Consider the following 19,606-nt stretch of genomic DNA (forward strand, 5'->3'; position numbering starts at 1 on the left):
AAAAAATATGACAAGGAAGCATATCAATCGGTATAACTCATACATAAAAAACTCAACTTTTCATTATGCAAGCTGTGATATTTAGCCATGCAGGACTTTTTTATTTTAATTTATTATGGATAGAACATGTTTAATCAATTCATGCCTCCATCTGAATTAAGAAATAAGAAGAAAGAGAGGTACAGTATATATTCTACTAATAGTAAAATAATACTTAAAACTAAATGTGAAATCATGCATGCACAAAAGTTAAAGATAAGAATAAATTAGCAAAATCAGTTATCAATATAAATGGGGTGGCCACAGTGGTGCATCGGTTAGCGTTGCCACCTCACAGCAAGAGGTTCTCTGGTTCGATCTTCAGCTGAGGTGTCTTCTGTGCAGAGTCTGCATGTCCTCCCTGTCATCACGTGAGTTTCCTCTGGGCACTCCGGTTTCCTCCCACATCCTAAAGACATGCTGTAGGTGGATTGGACATTTTAAATTGGCCCTAGGTGTGAGTGTGTGCGTGTGTGTGCCTCCTGTGGAAGGTTGGGTGCCGGGCTGGCAACCCAACACCGTAAAACTCCACTGCCAATCATGAGCGGACAGGTTATCCTCTGTAGTGACTCCTAACTGGGAAAAGCCAAAAGAAGAAGTTATCAATATAAATATATTCAGTAATAAAACAGGACTTGTTAAAGTTCATTAATAATCAGCATATCTGCATACACTCCTGTTGTTCACATCATCAGATGCTGGAATATTTATCAAATGTTAAAATATTTTGTGAAATAATATTTATAGAAACAAACTGTTTATGCATTTAATTGCCAGGAAGAAAATAATAAATGCATTGCCTTTTGAGAACTGATGAGTAGTTTGAAGTTTTGGTGAGGCAGAGATCTCTGTAGCACATCTACAAAATAAATAAAAGTGTGAAAGAACATTTTTATAAAATATTTTAATGTTTACATTAGAGCTGTGAAGCAAAAATTATTTTAAATGAGGAGGAACAAATCAGTTTATTAAGACAGTTATGTGGTTTGTTACATCAAGTGAGGTGCCATACTGGAAATATCACACCACAGGTGCAAATAGGTATAATAATTCATAGTAAAAATTCAGTGAAATACCTCACAAAGATTTTAATTATGTGAGCACAATATCAGCAGGCATGAGCATCAGAGAAGAGATTGCAACAAAACTATGGCTTCTACTAAAACTAATCCATGCATACTGTTAAATCATTTTAAAGCACAAGATATATATATATATATATATATATATATATATAGATATACATATACATATTAAGAGATGCAAATTAATATATAAACAATGGAAACAGCATAATGATCAAGTAATATGGTACTGCTACAAAGTCCTGATCTGTCCTCGATGTAATTGATATCTGCTTGTTTTTCTGTTTCTTCTAATATATATTTAAGTCTATACTTTGCTATGCTGTATTATATGTTACTTCTCACTGTTTCACTGCTGTTTAGTAAAGCTTTTAATATCTCATATGATTTACCTATACTATTTACCTATTTCATACCATTACTCTATTAGTATGAAATTCCTTTGTTGATATAGCTTTTATATTTTGACTATACTGTAATATGAATATAATGTAGCAGATATGAGAACTGCAGATGTATAATAAAATGAGATTGTAAAATTCCATAAATCTGGGGTTCAATGTCTTGTGACTTTTGTATATCTTAGACTAACACTGTAGGTGAGAAATATCATTTATATTATTTGTATTAGTAAAATAAGGAATAAACAGCTTTAGATATCACTCCATTGTATAATCATAGAAATAGATTCCAAAAGATCAGCACAACTGTACAGAATGCACAGTGTACAGAGCAAGACCTCCATCTACAGAATGCACAGTGTACAGAGCAAGTCCTCTATCTACAGAATGCACAGTGTACAGAGCAAGACCTCCATCTACAGAATGCACAATGCACAGAGCAAGACCTCCATCTACAGAATGCACAGTATACAGAGCAAGACCTCCATCTACAGAATGCACAGTGTACAGAGCAAGACCTCCATCTACAGAATGCACAGTGTACAGAGCAAGACCTCCATCTACAGAATGCACAGTGTACAGAGCAAGACCTCCATCTACAGAATGCACAGTGTACAGAAAAAGACCTCCATCTACAGAATGCACAGTGTACAGAGCAAGACCTCCATCTACAGAATGCACAATGCACAGAGCAAGACCTCCATCTACAGAATGCACAAGACCTCCATCTACAGAATGCACAGTGTATAGAGCAAGACCTCCATCTACAGAATGCACAGTGTACAGGGCAAGACCTCCATCTACAGAATGCACAATGCACAGGGCAAGACCTCCATCTACAGAATGCACAATGCACAGAGCAAGACCTCCATCTACAGAATGCACAGTGCACAGAGCAAGACCTTCATCTACAGAATGCACAGTGCACACAGCAAGACCTCCATCTACAGAATGCACAGTGCACAGGGCAAGACCTCCATCTACAGAATGCACAATGCACAGGGCAAGACCTCCATCTACAGAATGCACAGTGTACAGAGCAAGACCTCCATCTACAGAATGCACAGTGTACAGAGCAAGACCTCCATCTACAGAATGCACAGTGTACAGGGCAAGACCTCTATCTACAGAATGGACAGTATACAGAGCAAGACCTCCATCTACAGAATGCACAGTGTACAGAGCAAGACCTCCATCTACAGAATGCACAGTGTACAGAGCAAGACCTCCATCTACAGAATGCACAGTGTACAGAGCAAGACCTCCATCTACAGAATGCACAGTGTACAGAACAAGACCTCCATCTACAGAATGCACAGTGTACAGAGCAAGACCTCCAGCTACAGAATGCACAATGCACATAGCAAGACCTCCATCTACAGAATGCACAGTGTATAGAGCAAGACCTCCATCTACAGAATGCACAGTGTACAGGGCAAGACCTCCATCTACAGAATGCACAATGCACAGGGCAAGACCTCCATCTACAGAATGCACAGTGCACAGAGCAAGACCTCCATCTACAGAATGCACAGTGCACAGAGCAAGACCTCCATCTACAGAATGCACAGTGCACAGGGCAAGACCTCCATCTACAGAATGCACAGTGCACAGGGCAAGACCTCCATCTACAGAATGCACAGTGCACAGGGCAAGACCTCCATCTACAGAATGCACAGTGTACAGGGCAAGACCTCCATCTACAGAATGCACAGTGTACAGGGCAAGACCTCCATCTACAGAATGCACAGTGTACAGGGCAAGACCTCCATCTACAGAATGCACAATGCACAGAGCAAGACCTCCATCTACAGAATGCACAGTACACAGGGCAAGACCTCCATCTACAGAATTCACAGTGCACAGAGCAAGTCCTCCATCTACAGAATACACAGTGTACAGAGCAAGACCTCCATCTACAGAATGTGAGACATAAATTACTTGAAGTATGAAGTCAGTATGCAGATGAGCTGTATTCGCTTAGAAGAGATGGGCAAATAGGGCAGTCAAAAGTTCAGCATAACTATAAATAGGAAAAAGAAGATACACAGGATGCTAAAAGATGCATAGCAAAGGAAAAGTATGCCATTCCGGAAGAAAGCACAGAAATGATAATATGACAGATATTTCACAAATGGGAAGGTGAGTTATATTATAAAACAGTGCAGGAAATCACATACCTATGTCGACATGCATGAGTCTACAGCATGCAATGCATTTTGAAATCAATAGGACATTAATAACTAAATATAGCTATGTGCACTCACGGAATAATGCAGACTCTACCAGGTAATGGAGACCATTAAAAAAGAATGGTGATGCTGCATAAAACGCCACAATCCCAGCAGCTCAGCAAATGTGTATCTAAGAGTGGGGGATGTGGAGGGGCAACACATAATACACACTCCCTAAGTAATGAGAAAGGCAGGACAATAGAAGTTAGGTTAGAATACAGAAGGAGGATACATACAATGAAAGAAGGGAAAGGAAGGCCCGATGGTGAGTCAGAGGGGCATGGGTATGTTTTTTTTTTCGTTTTCCTTTTTGTGTGTGTGTGAGGGGGGGATAGTTCCTGTTATTTTTCTCTTTTTTAAGGAAAGAATGATTAGTGAGTAGTTGGAAAATGGTGGTAAAACAATAAAGGGGTGATATGTGGCACACAGACAATAAACATGCAGAAAATACAGGAGGAGTCACTGGAAGTTAACAGAACATAGGATGCGTCCAACCTACAAATGGTTCGCTATGTAAACAAAGTTAAACTAATGCCCCAATGCACACAACAGCATTGCTGTGGTGTTGCCCACTGTGTTACCACTTTACAAGATGATCAGGAATAACTGAGAGCATGATATCTGGAGTAATACCTGTCGAAACAGGACATCACAACACTGACACAAAGATCTGTATCCATGCCCTATGTTGGCAGCTCTGGACATGTATGCAGATGATATAAGCTGCAAGTAACAGAATTCCAGATGTGTTGGATCACAGGGACAGAGGTCAGGATAGACCACCAGCCATACTGGAAGGATGTAAACATCTTTCCACTAAACTACATTGCAACCCTGAAAAAAACATTATTGTCCTGTCAAGAGCAACAAAATGGCCCTGTACCATCCAAAAGGCTGCACAGTATAAGCACAGGAAATTTCAAACACATGTCAGTAAAGTGACAAAACACAGAGTCATCTGTTAATACTTGTCATGGATGCTATATGTACAACACACTTGTACAAGTGCAGCTTTCCTGATATGCTACAGGTACTTGTCCTAGTGCAGCACGCTCAATGGCTTCTATTATACGTGCCATTCTGCATTGGTAATGTGGACCTACTGTGTCCACAGTATGTAGCTAAACAATACTAAGATGGTGAGTCACATATAAAACCACAAAGATAGGGCTTTGTATAGGCAACACATGTCATGAGCTCACATGCGACATGTGCAGGACATATGCATGGAGAATGTACATGTCCATTGCTGTACTTTACGTGCAGATAAGTATCAGACACCTATGGAAATGTAACCTATCCCTACAGCACAGCACAGTGCCTCTGCAGGCTGGTCACACCACTGTAACCAATATGCAAAATCAGACAATCACACTTGAATACAAAGCTGCCATGCATACCTCTACCCTACTTACAAAAAATGATGTGGTTGTAGGAATGTGACTAGTTTTGTATAGAGCTTATATAATATACAATAGCCATTGTGAAGCATTTGTACAAGAAATAAGGAATACTGTAATATCTGCAGCAGAGTACCACCCATCAGTGTAACAAGATGTGCATTAATATATCACACAGACAAAGCACGGGCACATCCGTATGATAATACGTGCACTAACACATCATATGGACAAAGTACTCACATATACATATGACATTATATACGCTAACACATTATATGGACAAAGAGCTCAGATATCCATATGACAAGCTGTGCACTAACACATCACACAGACAAAGCACTTAGATGTACACATGACAATATATGCACTAGCACATCTTATGAACAAAGCACTCAGATATCCATATGACAAGCTTTTCACTAACACTTCACATGGGCAAAGCGCTGACATATCCATATGGCAATCCAGGCACTGACACTTCACACAGACAAATCGCTGACATATCTGTATGATAATATGTGTAATAACACATCACATGGACAGTGCTGACATATCCATATGACAATATGTGCACTAACACATCAGACAAACCGCTGACATATCTGTATGAAAATACATGCACTGACACATCAGATGGACAAAGCACTGACATATCACCACTAACATATCAGACAGACAAAGCCCTAAAATATCCATATGACAATATATGCACTAACACATCAGACAAACAAAGTGCAGACATATCTGTATAACAATATATGCAGTAACACATCAGATGGACAAAGTGCTGGCATATTCATATGACAATATATACACTAACACTTCACACTGACAAAGCATTGGCATATCTGTATGATAATATATGCACTGACAGTTCACACAAAGTGCTGACATACCTATATGACAATATACACCCTAACACTTTATCCTGACAAAGGGCTGACATACCCATATGTCAATATGTACACTAACACATCACATGGACAAAGCCCTGACATATTCATATGACATTACATGCACTAACACATCACATGAACAAAGCACTGGCATATCTGTATGATAATATATGCACTGACACTTCATACAGACAAAGTGCTGACATATCCATATGATAATATATACACTAACACTTTACATAGATAAAGTACATATATTACAAAGACATTGATATCTGTGCAGTGACTGAGACCCGGTTCAAGGCTCCAGAGAGCACCCCTGCACTACCAAGCTAAAACTCATACCACACTTTTTGGCCATGTAACCTGGACCAGAACACCAAAGGCGGAACTGTGTCCATATTCATTAAGGATATCCACACCTCCAGGCTAGTTGCTCAGCATAATGCAGCCGAGGTTATCCAAGTGCAACTAACTCTGGGCAAAACTGCAATCCAAATTGTAGCTTGCTACAGATCCCCCACCATGCCCCAGGATTCCCACTCCTCTTTTCTTGATGTACTGGAAAATATTAGGGTTCAACCAAACACCCTAATAATGGGCGATTTCAACTACCCCATTATTAACTGGGAAAACTACTCATGTACCAACTCCTTCGCTCAACGCTTTCTGGAATTCATAAACTCCAATGCCCTGGATCAACTTATCCACACCCCCACCAGGGGCAACAATATCCTAGATCTAGTCATTACCAACATGAGTGACTGGTGTTCCACACCTGAAGTCAACGCCTCATTGGTCTGATCCGACCATAAGCTAATTACCCTAGATATCCACATCTTGCCCCCACCCCCCATTAAGGAAACCATGGTAAAAAATTTCTCCAAAGCCAACTTCATGCTTCTTAAGACATAAGTGGTGAACTTCATGACACCCATGCAGATGAACAATACAGTTACGACTACTGAATCCTACACAATTGCACTTTATAAGCACTTACACGAGTGCATGGATCATACTATCCCAAACAGAACCAAGACGCTATTCTCCAAAAAAGGGAAGCCAATCTGGTGGTCCCCTGCCATAAACAAACTGTATAACAGAAGGAAGAACCTGTTGCAAAAGAGAGTAAAATCCCATGAGTGGAGGAGCTCCCTGGTCAGCCTCAGCAAGAAGCTGCCATCCCTGATAAAATCCTCCAAAGCTAGTTATGAAAAAAAATTGACACTGATTCTAAAGACAACCGCAGAGCATTCTATAGCTATGTCAAGAATCTCAATGGCAACACTCAGATCTGCTCTGAGTTACAGCACAATCGCACTAAATATACAGACCCAACTGATATTGCCAACATCCTGGCAGATAGGTTCAGTGCTAACTTTACCCCCCTCTCACCCCCTAAAAAGCCCATCTCTATACCAGAAAAATGCAAAGTTCCTGTAATCATGGCTGCACAGGTAAAAATCACACTCACCAAAGCCAAGAACACAGCATCCATGGGACCAGACAACATCTCAGGCTGCATTCTACATAGACTACATAACGAACTGGCACCCCACCTAAGTACCATGTTCAATCATAGCCTCACCTCAGGCTTTGTGCCCGCTGAATGGCGCACAGTGACGGTTATCCCACTCCACAAGGGGGGAGCCACCACGGACCCCTAGAACTACCACCCAATTCGCCTGATGAGCCTGGTCTGCAAGGCCATGGAATGTATCATCATGGAATTTATAAACAAAGATATTGGTAATCTCCAAACTCTGGACTCCACCCAGTTTGAGTTTGTAAAAGGTAGATCATGTCTCCTAAACCTGATATACTTCTTTGAAGCAGTCACCAAAGCTGTAGACAAGGGTAAGGTGGTTCACATAGCCTATCTAGATCTTGTCAAGGCTTTCAACATCATCCCCCATTCTGGAATTATAGATAAACTCACTATACTAGGTATAAATCCCTATGTCACAAGATGGTTTGCCAACTGGCTCACTGACAGAACCCACACTGTGAAAGTAGCAGACTCCAAATCCATCTTCAGACCAGTGACAAGTGGAGTACCACAGGGTTAATTCCTGAGTCCTCTCCTGTTTGATATCTACTTCTCTGAAGTACAGGCTAACACAGAAGGTCTTTGGCTAATGAAGTCTGCAGATGACTGCAAACTAGGAGCCATAATTGAAACTCCTAATGATGTGGACATCCTACAAAAGGGTCTCACTGAGACAGATGCCTGGCGTCAAAGTCATGACCTCAAGCTCAATGCTAAAAAGTGCATTGTCATCCCCTTTGGTAAAAACTCTGTACCCATGAACTACAACATAGGCGGTAGTATACTTAACACCGAAAGTGTGATAAGAGACCTTGGGACACAGGTGGACAGTAGTCTCTCCTTTGATAATCACATCAACACAGTAGTCAGGAAATCCTTCTAAGTGGCACACCTCATCACAATAGGTTTCTCATCCAGAAAAAAAGAGGTCATTGTTCCTCTCTACTCATCACTCATTAGACCCATTATAGAGTACAACGCCCCTTTTGGTATGTACCTCACAAGACATCTACAACAACTGGAAAGGCCACAGAAATACCTCACAAAGAGGATTACTGGCATCAAACAGATGCCCTACGCAGACCGTCTCAAAAAACTCCAGCTTTACTCCGTCACATGTCACCTACTCAGAGGTGATCTCTGCCTAACATACAAAGCTATGTCAAACCCAGAGCTGTTGGACATGCTCCACTTAAAGAAGTCCCAATCCCTCTGAGCTGCACGCTCTAGGGACCTAAACCTTGTCACCACAATAAACAGAACATGCCGGAGGGATAGATTCCTGTCCCAGAGACTTCCCATACTCTGGAATAAACTACCTATCTATATCAAACAAAGCTCCTCATTAGTACTCTTCAAGAAAAATCTTGATGATTGAATGGGAAATAGGAAATTCACCACGGGGATCACTTCTGTGGCTCTGCTCGACAATGGCACAGGAAAATTATTTTCTTGGGTGGCAAAAGCCAGGGTACCATTTTGGCTGGGCTTGTATAGGCCCTATGGCCGATATCCTAGTACCTACCTATGAACCTATGAACATAGCCATATGACAATATGCACACTAACACTTTACATGGACAAAGGGCTGATATATCTGTATGACAATATATATATATATATATATATATATATATATATATATATATACTAACACTTCACATGGACAAAGCACTGACATATCCGTATGACAAGATGTGCAATAACACATTACATGGACAAAGCTCTGACATATCCATATGAAAATATGTGCACCAACACATCACATGGACAAAGTACTGACATATCCAGATGAAGCCACAGTAAATGCTTACTGTATTTTAAATGGATGTGCAACTATGTGCAGAGCACATGTGAGTGCAGATGAGACAGACACACAGTACTGTACACCAGTTGCAAACATGAAAGGAAAATTGGTGTATCCACTAGTGTCATATCAATCCATATCTATTGTCATTCCATCCTATGGAAACAGCTGTCTTGGCAGCAAAAATGTTACATAATAATCCTGCACTTTTGGGAAGGGAAATATGGACATGCATGCACAAAAACACAATGGTGCATCATAATGTTGATGAACACACATGTAAAGCTCATGCAGCAGAATATGGTCTTAAGAGGACTTGCTATGAGTGTCTGCTAGATGTGATTGTGTCATGCAGCAAAGTGACTCTGCAGTTTTAGGATAAATGTCAATAAGTACAAACTGCCTCAATAAAAAGTTACACTTAACTCATGCATAAAGTTCATATTATATGGATGTATGGAACTGTAAGTGTACACAAACAAGACGGTGTGTGGAACAGCAAAGAGATTATTTTTTTGTAGTACTGGAAACAGTGGGCAAATGAGTCCCAGACACACACACACACACACACACACACACACACACACACACGTGCACACACACACACACACACACACACACACACACACACACACACACGCACACACACACACACACACACACACACACACACACACACACACACACACAAGCACAGAGTCATGTGAAGTTGACATGCACATGTAATGTGGCACTGAGCCACATGACAAAATGCCTGGAATAGTGGGCAATGCAAATCTTGGGGAAGCACAACACACTGCTGTGATAATACACAGGACTCCGAGAAATACTTGCAAACACAAGATGCAGGACAGTTGCACATATAGGGTGACATGTTATTGTATTAATAAAACTTTCACCAGCAACACACCTATTCTGCAACCAAGGTCGGCAGGATAGTGTCATACAGGTTACACCTACAATTACTACAGCCCAGTACCAAGCCAGGTGAAGCTGAAATACGAGTGAAATGTGGAAATATTTACCTTCTTTTTTTATGATGTGCTCTCACTTTATATTTTTATTAAAAATGACTTCTCAATAAGGCCATAGGTGCAGTTTAGTAGTTTGCCTGTCAGTTATCATGGATGCTGCTAAGACAGAACATAAGCTAATAACCTCTAGTTGTGGTCGTAAGACTTCACCTTATTTTTAACAAGAAAAGAAGTAGGAATACATTTAGCAGTTACAGCAGGGGACTAAAGTTATATGCAGGAATACATTTTCACTAAAATCTTTTCTCCATAATTTCTCCAACACCTGCATCTGACAACAAACAAGCTGTCTGAGCTACCCAACCCTATGCTTTATGCTAGTCCAAAAACAGTGCTTGCACTACACAAACTTACTTTTACTCTTCTTACTGTTGGCTTGGGTTACACAATATCATTGACCTATAACACATTCACACTTCAACAACTCCAATAAAACAACTCAGCATTTCTCTGACCATTGATTAGTGTTCAGTAGTCCAACAGAAAATTGGGTCTATATTATAAGTTTGAAGTTTGAAAACTTTGAATCTCATATGATCGACATCATATGAGCAAGTTTTCAAACATCGAACGTTTCAATGGAGATCGCCATAGGGAATATTTCCCTTCACTTCAATGTACTGCGATCTTGGAGTTTATATATTTAAGTAGCGGGGCATGTGGAGGGTGCAGGGGGTTTGCCCCCCTTCATAGAGCATTCAGGTAAGTTTTTTTATTTTTATTTTGTTTATATTTTATGTTCGATGTTTGAAAACTTCGCTCATATGGAGTCAGTCATATGAGATTCAAAGTTTTCAGACTTCAAACATATGGTATAGACCCCAGAAAATTACTGTCTAAACTTTAATACTTTCACATATCTCTCTCCATTAATAAATCTTTAGTTAAAAAACAGATAAGTTTTACCACAAAATCATTTCAAAACATATGCATCATTGCTCTTTATCATCACTACATTTATTATCTCCATTTAGTTTATCTGAAATCTTGCTCACTATCTTAATTGTAAACAACTATATACACTCAACTTAACATAGCAGTCACTTATATCACACCACACTCAGACAATAACATCTATACTCGTGAAGGTACTGTGTCCTGGATCTCTACTAACACTAAACACTATACCCTTATCACGAGTAATGTTAGCATATAGGCCAATAAAACAGCAATGTACACTGTACACTAAACATTATTTTTTTTTCTTTACACAAATAATAACTGACAATACTAGAACAGACAAAATGAGTAGCAAGGAAAACTTTATCGATTGAATACTAACAACTCATATTCTCTCTTTGTATACCTTACCAAAGTCCCTCAGTGACCATTATCCTATGCTTGTTATCTAGAGACAGAAGAAAACAACAAAAATATAATTTTCAAGTGGGTGCACCAAAAGGTATTTCCAAAAGGATACTTTTAATGAATTACCAAACAACGCAAGCGGAACTCTCTAAAATAATCTAACATAAAACAAAAAGAATAGCTGACATGGCAGAATATAACACAGTAAAAATGAAGTTTATTTAAAAAGCAGATAAAATCAGATAAATGCTTTCACACCGGCAACAGGTGTTTCATCAGATCTAAAGTAAAATTACAGCACTTAAATACATTCAAAACTACCGGACTACGGCATATGATTTCAATAAAGGTTTTAAAGGAACATGTTCATTCATCCCTTTCCCTTTATCAGACTGAAGCATCAAAATCCATTTTAATTCAGGACATTCTGTCTTCATTCTAATAGCCCCACCTCTATCATCTAAGTTAAAAATTTCCCGCAATCCTCATAATATATGGACTTCCTAAGATCAACAGGTGTTTAGAACCCCTCCATGAAGCCCATTGTGTCTGGCCGAGGGTGGGTTACTGAACCTTTGTCTATATCTATATCTATATCTATATCTATATCTATAGCAATATCTATCTATATATATATATATATATATATATATATGGGTCCACTTTCATTTCTATATCTATAGCAATATATATATATATATATATATATATATATATATATATATATATATATATGGGTCCACTTTCATTTATCGACAGACCACTTACTTGAATTCATTTTCATGGAGACGACTTCAACGAAATGTTACAAAACTAAAACTACAAAGCACCGAAGTTCTTTCATCAGGAAACAAACCATTTGGCCACCAAGGTGAACTTTGCCTTTTTCCCTACTGTAGTGCAATCTTGGAGTTGGTATATTTAGTTAGGGGGGATGTGGGGGCATAGCCCCCCACTTGGGTGGGTTTAATTTGTCTCTGTTTTGTTATTTTGCCCTGGTGGCCGAGTGGTTTGGTTCCCAGTGAAAGAACTTGTAACGTTTCATTGAAGTCGTCCCGGTGAAAGTGAATTCGGGTAAGTGGTCTATCGATAAATCAACATAGAGCCAGAGATTGACAATATATATTGAGTGACACCAAACATTTTCTTAAGCAGCTTCATGACTGGTCTTCGAAAAATACTGAAAGTGACTGTATATTAGTTACTATGGATGTAGTCTCTCTTTTTGCAGTGATACCTAATGACACAGGGATTGATTTTGAAGCTTTTTTTGTCAAAAAACTCAGAGCATACCACTAACCAGATTTATTTGATTTGTTAATCACTTGAGGTGGTACTCAGTAATAATGCCTTTATTTTTCTTGATAGATATTACATCCGAAATGTAGGGGTTGCAATGGGCACCATGTGCGCAAACAGCTATGCAAACATGGTCCTCACATTCTGTGAATGTTTATATGTTTTAGATAGAAGTCATTTCTATCTGAGTTATATTTCCCACTATTCATTTCATTGACAATGTGTTTTTTATCTGAATAGGACCGACTGATGTTCTACATGATTTTATTGACTATCTTCATCATACAACTAGGTTCTTGATATTTACCTTTAAATTTTCTCCTACCAGTATTGATTATCTGGAGGTAAGAGTTGTTGTTGCACCTAATGGCCTTGACACTCAATTGTATGGGAAATCATGTAAAAAGATAAATACATTACATAATCAGAGTACGCATCCAGAATTTGTTAAGCACAATGTCTTGAAGGGACAGTTTTATAGACATGCCAGGTTGCATGCTAATTACTGTAATATGTTATCTTCTTTAACAATTTGAGTTAAGAGTTTTGTTTTAGAGGTTATTCTGAAAAAGAGGTCAAGGCAGCCCAAGAAGAAGTACTCTGTCATGGAGGTGATTTAGCTAGACCTTACTTCTCTGCTGATAGTGGTGATATGGTGTTGAGACATAAAACAGATAACAAGTCACCTTGGATGTGTACCACCTACTCCAGTGATGTTTGTTCTATATGTGACATTATTAGGAAACACACTGGCATGTCTTGATTGTAGACAATAGATAAGAATTTTCTTTGTGATCCTCCACATTTCTGCTATAAGAATAACAGTTCTTTGAGGAAGTTGCTTTGCTATAAGCCTTTCACTAAGAAGAAAGTTTGTCTCTCTGATAGAAAAGGTACATAACCTTGTAGGTGCTGTAAAGTGTGCAGGTGTATTAAGACTGATGGCTTATATGCACATACTGACACAAAGAGAGTTTTTAAGTTTGAGTTTTATGCTGATTGTACGAGTCATTATATAGTTTATTTAGCTGTCTATGATGAATATAAATGCTATTATGTTTGTAAAACCAACCGTAAAGACCACATACATGAACACTGTTATGACATTAACAAGGGTGATAGCAGAAATGCACTATCAAAGCATATTTTCGATGTCGGCCATGGTCATTCATTTAAGTTTCTGGTTTTAGAAATTTTTAACATAGATGCTAGAGGTGGGGCTATTACAATGAAGACAGAATGTCTTGAATTAAAATGGATTTTGATGCTTCAGTCTGATAAAGGGAAAGGGATGAATGAACATGTTCCTTTAAAACCTTTATTGAAATCACATGCTTTAGCTCAGTAGTTTTGAATGTATTTAAGTGCTGTTCCACTATTTTTAGATCTGATGAAGCACCCATTGATGGTGTGAAAGTGCTTATCTGATTTTTATTTGCTTTTTAAATAAACTTTTTTTTTACTATGTTATATTCTGCCATGTCAGCTGTTTTTTTTTCTGTTTTACATTAGACTATTTAGATTGCTTAAACCAGCTACATCTGTACTGCTTTATTTCATTTTTGGGCTCTTAAAATATCTTCTCCCAGATGAGGGTTCCAGCTACTTTAATCACACCTATCTATTCTCACCTTTATCCCAACCATACATACGAGAAAGGTTAAATCCCTTACTTCCCCTTGGATGTCAACAGAAATCAAGGAACTATGTCAATAAGGGTCAAAGCTTGTAGACACTGGAAAAGCTCTCAAACAACCCAATGTAGACAAAACAATAACACACACAAAAATTAGGCTAAATACACCACTGGGAAAAGCAATTAAATGTTCTTTAACCAGCAACTACTCCAGCATCAAAATAATCCTTAAAAGTACTGAGCAAATATTAACAAACTTCTTAAGCTGGGACAAAACACACACACACACACACACACACACACACACACACACACACACACACACATACACACACACACAACCCTTTCCTCATTTCCGCAGTGAAACAGCCATTAATATTACTTACACTTTTAAAAAGCATTTCGTAAACATATCTCTTTTATGCAAAATGGTAACTTTATAGCAAGCAACAACAGCTCACATGAATTGCTTGGTGCACTGAATCTTCCATAAGTAAATGTCACTCATATAAAAAGATTAGAAAAGCTAATACCTACCTCATTAGCTTCTAACCTTCTTCCATCTGAATATCATTAAATTGCAGCCAATACAATAGTCTACCATACTGCAATACTTATAAACAGATCCTTAAGTGTATCATATGTTCCAGTCCTATAGAAGCAATGTCATATAATACTTCTACAAAAAAGGAGGTGCAAACAATTCTATTAGCAATTTCAAACATATTATTATAATATTCCTATAACTATCATACACACAGCATAATTTGTGTCTTGGATTCAGCACTGAAACTGCTCTTTTATCCTTCTTAAATATTATTAATCATAGTGAAATGGTCTTTCCACAACTAATATTCTCTTAAACATATTTAAGGCCCTTTCTAAACCTTATATTTGGCTCTAGTAAAATCTCAGTTACTTTATAAAAATACACATCAATGGAACAGGTCTTCCATGCCAAACTTTTAGGTATATTCATCGATCATAAATCATTTTTCAAGAAACATATTGACTTTGTAACCTCAAAAATACACAACTTGGGTGTGTTACACATCAAATCATCATTCACTCCATTGCCATATACATTAAATCTATAACCTCTAACCTCTGCTTTAACAATTAAAAAAAAAAAAACATAAAATTCTATATGAATCCGGCAATTGCCCATTCATCTCTAGTTTGTTTCCAAAGCATATGCCTCACAGAAACATAAGCTCTCAGACCCAAAATTCCTAGAAGTTGTCAAGTCAAACAACCTTGGTGCCTTTTTATATTCTGTTCATGTAGCTAAGCTGTGTAATTTCATTCCTCCAGAACTTAGACCTGAAAGTAAATATACAATATTTCTGCAGTCTTAAAACCTATGTAATTTCCATTTGGACCTATCCTTGTATCTCAGTTTCTTCTCCAGGTGTCATCTCTCCAATAGCTATCCATCCCAGTTTCTCCCTCTCTTCATCTACCCCTTTAACCACTATGCTATCTTTATTCTTAATGTTACATTTAAGTGTTGCAATATATTTTCAATGCATGTATCTGTGATCTTCATTACTGATGTTTCTGTTTATGCACATATGTATTTTTGCAATAGTTTTGTACATATATTTAAAAATGCCCATGTAGAGTTGATTTTTTTTCCTCTCTTGTATAACATGTGGCTCTTTTCTCCCCGGGCCTCCACTGAGCCTTTAGCTCACCTGGAATATTCCCAGCCAACAAATGGAAATAAAATAATAAAATAAATAAGCTACCACAAAGGTGTCATTACCCCTCATTTACACGAGAGCCAACAAAGAGTCTCACTTCCAGAAAGGAAAAGAAAACTCCCACGTGAAGTACTGTCATTAACTCTGGTGCATATGCAGTTATTACAGTTTTACATGAAAGGAAAACATGTCTGCACATAGCATGAAAAGTACTGCAAAGAAAGGTAGGCACATGCCACACCCCAAGAGTATTGCCACTCCACAGGTACACATACACTGTCGATATGACAGGAATGTTAACACAGGTGGGAGTCATGGGAGAAAGTATGCATCTGTGATCAGCTATGACCACAGTGCACATCAGCACAGATAGTAGTGAGAGGCATACCAATATGGTGATACAGTACTCCTGTAGGTATCAGTGGAACCTCCTATTGATGTACAGCTCACTCCTAGTATGCATAGGAATACAGCTGTTGGTGGCACATATGAGTGATTCTGTGACTTCTACTGCACAGGATGGCAGTAATGAGTGTCTGGCATGTCCATCAAATGGTGACATGCCAAAGGATTCCATTGGGGAGCACCCTGTAGTGCATTATAAGGGAACTGTCGGGGAAAACACCATTACCGTAAGGAGTAATGTGCACACGTATATGCCATGACAACAATAACAAATGTAAACGATGTGGTAATGAATGGCAGGCTACATTACATGGAAGGAACACAAAGACTATACTTGCTCTTCCAAGGCACCTACCTGGTTGGGTCGAAGCTCACAGACAAGCTCTGTGGAGATCTCCCAGAAGGAGTCATGTATGGGCCACAACATGTCCTGGAAGAAGCTCTTCATCATCGTTTGATTCTGAGAACAAACACATCTGTCATCATTTCTCACTCCTGGTCCCTCAAGTTATCAGGTGGTGTTGAAGGCTGACTTCACTGGTCTGTCACAAATATAGCATGTGATGGACCAGGCCTGTCATCTGCTGAGGCTGCTCCCTCCTCCCCTGACTGTGACTCCTCCAGCAAGGGTCGAACACATTCTATTATTTTCCATCTATAGGTGGGCTATCACACTGTGAGGCATCTGCAACATGTAATGAATACAAACATTGGACAAGTCATTTAGCATGAATTAAGACTTCATCTGAACCTGTTCCATCCCTCCAATGACACTTACAGATAAATGAATTTCATTTTTAACACAGCTCATCTTCCAGATAAGAAAACAGTTTTCCCTCTATACAATAACAGCTTGGTACCTTTTCTAACAGGAGTTCAAGATCAGAAACCTAAGTGTTCATGCTGACTGCTTGAAAAAAATGCAGTTTGCAGGTTTATTCTGGGGTTGGCTGCAGTGGTGCAGTGGTTAGCATTGTCGCCTCACAGCAAAAGATTCTCCCATTTGATTCTTGGCTGGAGCACCTTCTTTGTGGAGTCTGCATGTCCTCCTCATGATCGAGTGACACTAAAGACATGCAGGTAGGTACAAGCGTGCCTTCTTTGAAGGCTGGGTGTCAAGCTGGCAACTCGGCACAGTAAAAATCCACTGCCAATCATGAGTGGACCGTAGTTCCGCTGTGGCGACCCCTAACTGGGAAAAGGCGAAAGACTTTGTTATTCTGAGGTTGGGTAAAGAGTTTACATTTACCTGGTATAAGTGGAAGTGCAAAAGAAAAACATTTTGCAGGAAAACTGTTAGGTAACGGCAACTACATGGTTGTTAAACTAAGTGGAGCTGTCATACTGAAGAGGGAAAACTGCTTTCTTATCGGGAAGAAAAACTTTGTTAAAACTGACTTTCATCAATTTGTATGCATCACTGGAGGGACAGAACAGGTTTTGATGAAGTATTAATGCATGTTGTAAAACACAAAATTGCTTAACCTTCACTCATTTGTTTAATAAATCTGTTTAATAAATCCTTAACTGATCATTTTTGCCTGCAGAGTCATTCTTGTGAAGGATTAAGTAGCAGGAGTTTTATGGATTATTGGTTTATGTTCCCATTGCTGCCCTTCTTTAGTGAATGATATACACTCCTTCAGGTCATCATGGATGTAGGTAGTGCAATTTCAAAAAACAAGTGAGATGGGAATGTCTGGTAATGCAAATTACAGAATATTACCAGTACCAAAGATGTTGCCTACTCATTGAGAGTATGACTCAAAATCCCACATATTCAGGACACATCCTCACTAACTTGTTATTTGCACATCATACAGTCAAGTATACACAGGTATGCCCTCTGACTATTACAGTACCTCTCTGATATGGCATGCTATAGCATATCATGGGCAACTTTGTAAGGCAGCTACAGACATAACTCACCTCACTATAAAATTAAAAGTTATGTTCTTACCATAACTAGGCATCTGTGTTGTTGTCTATTTTAATTCCTCCTCAACTTATTGGGTTCAGATCCACTCTTTGTATCCAGTTACCCACTTATTGCAGACTTAAGATCCAGCTCTCAAGCTCCTCCCTCTACCCATAGTGCTCTACTGCATCCACAAAGCCTCAGATCAAGTTTGCTGCCTATCCCCACAGTAAAACAGAGATAGGAATAGTTTGATAGAAACACAGCACTCAAATCTTCCAATACAGTCCAGTAGGTTTCTCCAGGAACTTGGATGGGCGATGGATGGTAGGGAAGTTAAAGAAGAATGAAGATGGTCAACACAGATGCCTAGTTATGGGAAGAAAATAATTTATAAATTTGATGTTCTCCTTTTCATTCTTCGTCAAATTATGGACAGAGTCCCCAGCTACTTTATCTTGGGTGGCCTTCATGGAAGTATATTCCAGAGTACCATTGTATCAAAGGCAGCTTTGTTTCTAGAAATAATATCCAGTTTGCAATGAGTAACAAAAGTATGAGCATTGGAACATGTAGGTGCAGCACAAATGTCATCAATAGATGTTCTTGACCAAAAAGCAGATGATGTGGCCATAGATCTAGTTGAATGAGCCTTGGGAGGTTTAGATAATGTCATGCCTTTCTGAGAATAAATACAGGGTATACAGTCTGTTAGCCATTTTGCTAGAGTGATTTTGGATATTGGATAGCCTAGTCTTTTTGTAGAATAGGAAGCAAAGAGCTGGTCTGATTTTCTGAATTGCCATGCCCTGTGAAGATAAAAGCATAATTGTCTGTGCACATTAAGAAGATGCAGCACGTGCTCTCCTTTAATGGACAGATTTGG

The sequence above is a fragment of the Protopterus annectens genome, chromosome 3.part0 (genome assembly GCF_019279795.1).
Source record: "Protopterus annectens isolate FY-2018-M chromosome 3.part0, PAN1.0, whole genome shotgun sequence".
NCBI classification, from domain to species: Eukaryota; Metazoa; Chordata; order Ceratodontiformes; family Protopteridae; genus Protopterus; species Protopterus annectens.